Here is a 5,377-nt window from a genome sequence, read left to right as displayed (position 1 = left end):
CTACGCAGTTGTCGTTGTTTTTTTGTCTTTCTGGGAAGATATATGGGTGATTCTACAGAAGTGGTACAAATTGCAGTTCCACCCCCAAAAAAACTATAAAACATAATAATTAAGTATCCAAACATACGTTCTAATTAAATCCATATGTTCTAATTAAATCCAAGGCAAAAATAAACACATTGTTAAATTATACATCTATTTGTTGAAGCATGCAGCGTCTGAGCAGGGAACGTGGTCGCGTTCCACTGCTTAGAAGTTGCATGCATTAACCAATGGTTGTGTGCCACGTCATCGATTGTGTCATCAACTGACAGATTGCTACAACATATGATGTGGTTAGCTGATAGGTAAAATACCTATCCAGGCATTGTAAGATCTGTCAACGTCTAAGAAGTGGAACACGACCAATATCTGTTGTGTTTCTCATGGCAACGTCATCTCTCTGAGTCTACCTTTAAATTAAAGTCAATCTCAATGTGACCTGCCAGAATCAGAAGGTTGAAACCCCTCTAATATTGCTTTGAATTTGCTTTATGATCCAATCCTCTCCAATCACACGAGACTCTTGTAAACTTATAATTATCTGAATGATGTAAGACGTTATAGAATGTAACATACTTGAACAGTTGGCATATAACCCTTGCACTGTAAATCCATCTGTATAGCTGGGCATTGAGATTGTAATTTGAGTAGTGAGTCATTGTAATCATAATGGTTAATTTGGACATATTAGCTGTGTAAAAAAAAATGTTTTACCCCCTTTTTCTCTCCATTTTCTTGATTACAATCTTGTCTCATCGTTGCAACTCCTCAATGGGCTCGGGAGAGGTGAAGGTCGAGTCATGCGTCCTCCGAAACATGACCTGCCATGCCACGCTTCTTATCACCCGCCCGCTTAACCCGGAAGTCAGCTGAACCAATGTGTCAGAGGAAACTGACAAGCGAGGTTAGCCTGCAGGCGCCCGGCCCGCCACAAGGAGTCGCTAGAGTGCGATGAGCCAAGTAAAGCCCCCCCGGCCAAACCCTCCCCTAACCCAGATGACGCTGGGCCAATTGCACCCTATGGGACTCCCGGTCACGGCAGGTTGTGACACAGCATGGGTTCAATCCCAGGCTGTAGTGACACCCCAACACTGCAATGCAGTGCCTTAGAACGCTGTGCCACTCAGGAGGCACTAGCTGTGTCTTTTAACTGCACTGGTGGATGGATGCCTCTTCGCATGCACAAAACCTAGCTATAAAGATGCTTTTAGCAATACAGCTCATTAATTATTGCTCTATAAGGCTATTGACATATCACTTCTTCAGATCAATTGGTCTATCAAAAGTCATCATTCATGTCTAAAGCCACAGTCATTGATACTATTGTTCCTCTCTCTCTGGACTCTTGGAACAATTTGGGTATGTCAGCAGCCACTCAACCAGATCTCTTGGTAGGTTATTTTAATTTATCACTTCTAACCATTTTATTTTGATTTATTTCAATCATGCTTGCAGTCGACGAAACTTAATTATGCAGAATGCAGTTACATTTAGATAAATGCTTAAAAAAACACAGGATACTACGTTCAATTAAAAAGGTCTTAACCAATTACAGTTTAAAAGTCTATTTGGTTATTAAAAAGTCTGACGGCAGTGGCTATGGTCAAATTTTTCAGTCTATTAAGTTCTTGCATTGATGCTGGACAGTTGACTCTGGTTGCGGAGGACTCTGCCAGTGCTGTATCCCCTTCTCTGTGGTAGGATCATGTAGCGGGTAGTCAGGTTGGTGCATGTCAGTGAACAATCTTTAATTGGACTCGATGTATAGAGACCGATTGAAAAGTTGGAAAGTACTTCTATAGCAACTTAAAGTTTTGTGGTGGGAGAACCCACTAAAGGAAATATGATGTTGGATTGTAAAATGCAACACAATCTCATGATTTGACCAATTTGACTTCAGATTCTGATGTTTGTCCAAGTTAAGGGTTAAGGTTTGCGATATGGTAAAACATTTAATGAGTGCCTATCACACGACCAAGAGTTCGGAGTTCGGAGTTCGCGGCTTACAGCCATCGCGATCCCTGTCCACAATGCCCTAGCAAAACCCAAGCCTACTTAATGGTAATAGCGCTCACTGTTGTCCCTAGTGGCTGGTTTGGAAATCATCTACCGACGTCCTGGGTACCTGGACAGACGTCCAATTTCAACGTGGATCTTCAGCGACCTGTCTGTGTAAATGTTAAGTGAAAAGTCAAGCTACTTGGGTATTAATCGATGGGAGTTCTGCTTCTTTTAATGACTGCATTAACTGTCCATTGTGCCGTCTCATTTGGTGGCTGGCATTGATCCAAACCATAAAGTATATAACACCAGATGTATATGAAAAAATCATAGGAATTGTCTCACCCATGTGCACACAATACCCCATAATGACAAAGTGAAAACATGTTTTGAAGCATTTTTGCACATTTATTTAAAATGAAATACAGAAATATCGAATCTACGTAAGTATTCACACCCCTGAGTTAATACATGTTAAAATCACCTTTTTGCAGCAATTACAGCTGTGAGTCTTTCTGGGTAAGTCTCTAACAGCTTTGCACACAGGGATTGTACAATATTTGCTAACTATTCTTTAAAAAATTCTTCAAGCTCTGTCGAGTTGGTTATTCATCATTGCTAGACAGCCATTTTCAAGTCCTGCCATAGCTTTTCAAGCCGATTTAAGTCAAAACTGTAACTAGGCCACTCAGAAACATTTAATGTTGTCTTGGTAAGCAATTCCAGCATATATTTGGCATTGTGTTACAGGTTATTGTAATGCTGAAGGGTGAATTGGGAAGACGATTGACCCAGGTTTTCTTCTAGGATTTTGCCTGTGTTTAGCTGTATTCCATTTATTTTTATCCCAAAAACTCCCTAGTCCTCCTTGCCGATGAAAAGCATACCCATAACATGATGCAGCCACCACCATGCTTCAAAATATGGAGAGTGGTACTCAGTGATGTGTTGTGCTGGATTTGACGAAAACATAAGGCTTTGTATTCAGGACATAAAATAAATGTATTTGCCACATTATTTTGCTGTTTTACTTTAATGCCTTTTTGAAAACAGGATGCATGTCTTGGAATATTTGTATTATGTACAGGTGTCCTTCTTTCCACTCTGTCATTTAGGTTAGTATTGTGAAATAACTACAATATTGTTGATCCATCTTCAGTTTTCTCTAATCACAGCCATTAAACTCTAATTGTTTTAAAGTCACCATTGGCCTCATGGTGAAATCCCTGAATGGTTTCCTTCCTCTCCGGCAAATGAGTTAGGAAGGATCTTTGCAGATCTGTATCTTTGCAGTGCCTGGGTGTTTTGATTAACCATCCAAACTGTAATTAATAACTTCAGCATGCTCAAAGGAAAATTCAATGTCTACTTTTTTTTACCCATCTACCAATACCAATATACTAGCACCCTTCGTTGCGAGGCATTGGTTATATCTGTCTTTGAAATTCACTGCTCGACTGAGGGATCTTACAGACATTTGTATGTGTGGGGTACAGAGATGAGGTAGTCATTGAAAAACCATGAGAAACACTATTATTGCACTCAAATTGAGTCCACACAACTTATTTTGTGACTTGATAAGCACATTTTTCTTCCTGAACTTATTTAGGCTTGCCTTGACTCAAGGCATTTCAGCTTTTCATTTTTTATTAATTTGTACAAAATTCTAAAAACATTATTCCACTTTGACATAATGGGGTATTGTATGTAAGCCAGTGAGACAAAATCTAAATTTAACAAATTTTAAATTCAGGCAGTAATGCTAAAAAATGTGGAAAAGGTCAAGGAGTGTGAATACTTTCTGAAGGCACTCTACAGTCTGACGACGCAATAGGATCGAATCAAATCAAACTTTGTTGCCACATGAGCCGAATACAACAGGTACAACCTTACCATGAAATGCTTACTTACGAGCCCTTAACCAACAATGTAGTTCAAGAAAATTAATAAAATATTTACCAAATAAACTGAAGTAAAAAATAATCGAAAGTAACACAATAACGAGGCTATATACAAGGCGTACCGGTACCAGGTCAATGTGCAGGGGGTACAGGTTATTCGAGGTCAATTGTACATGAAGGTAGGGGTAAAGTGACTATGAATAGATAATAAACAGTGAGTAGCAGCAGTGTAAATGTAAATAGTGCTGGTGGCCATTTGATGAATTGTTCAGCAGTCGCATGGCTTGGGGTAGAATCTGTTAAGGAGTCTTTTGATTCTAGACTTGGCCCTCCGGTACTGCTTGCCGTGCAGTAGCTGAAAGAACAGTCTATGACTTGGGTGACTAGAGTCTTTGACGTTTTTTGGGGCTTTCCTCTGACACCACCTAGTATATAGGTCCTGGATGGCAGGAAGCTTGGCCCCAGTGATGTACTGGGCCATACACAATACCCTCCGTAGTGCCGAGCAGTTGCCGCACCAGGCGGTGATGCAACTGGTCAGGATGCTCTCGATGGTGCAGCTGTAGAACTTTTTGAGGATCTGGGGACCCATGCCAAATCTTTTGAGGGGGGAAAGGTATTGTCATGCCCTCGACAGTTCGTTGGTGATGTGGACACCAAGGACATTGGAACTCTCAACCCGCTCCACTACAGCCCCGTCAATGTTAATGGGGGCTTGTTTGGCCCTCCTTTTCCTGTAGTCTACAATCAGCTCCTTTGTCTTGCTCACGTTGAGGGAGAGGTTATTGTCCTGGCACCACACTGCCAAGTCTCTGACCTATTCCCTTATATGCTGTTTCATAAATGTTGGTGATCAGGCCTACCACGGTTGTGTCATCAACAAACTTAATGATGGTGTTGGAGTCGTGTTTGGCCATGGAGTTGTGGGTGAACAGAGAGTACAGGGGGGGACTAAGCATGCACCCATGAGAGGCCCCAGTGTTGAGGAACAGCGTGGTAGACGTGTTGTTGCCTACCCTTACCACCTGGGGGCAGCCTGTCAGGAAGTCAGGATCCAGTTGCAGAGGGAAGTGTTTAGTCCCAGGGTCCTTCGCTTGGTGATGAGCTTTGTGGGCACTATCGTGTTGAACACTGAGCTGTAGTCAATGAACAGCATTCTCATATAGGTGTTCCTTTTGTCCAGGTGGGAAATGGCAGTGTGGAGTGAGATTGAGATTGCGTCATCTGTGGATCTGTTGGGGCGGTATGTGAATTGGAGTGAGTCTAGTGTATCTGGGATGATGCTGTTGATGTGAGCCGTTATCAGGCTTTCAAAGCACTTCATGGCTACTAACGTGAGTTAATAACTTAGGCAGGTTACCTTCTTTTCCTTGGGCACAGGGACTATGGTGCTCTAATTGAAACATGTAGGTATTACAGACTCGGTCAAGGAG

Source organism: Oncorhynchus tshawytscha, linkage group LG06 (assembly GCF_018296145.1).
Source record: "Oncorhynchus tshawytscha isolate Ot180627B linkage group LG06, Otsh_v2.0, whole genome shotgun sequence".
Classification (NCBI taxonomy): Eukaryota; Metazoa; Chordata; class Actinopteri; order Salmoniformes; family Salmonidae; genus Oncorhynchus; species Oncorhynchus tshawytscha.
The sequence above is the reverse complement of the archived record's forward strand: the minus strand, read 5'-3'. Positions refer to the sequence as shown.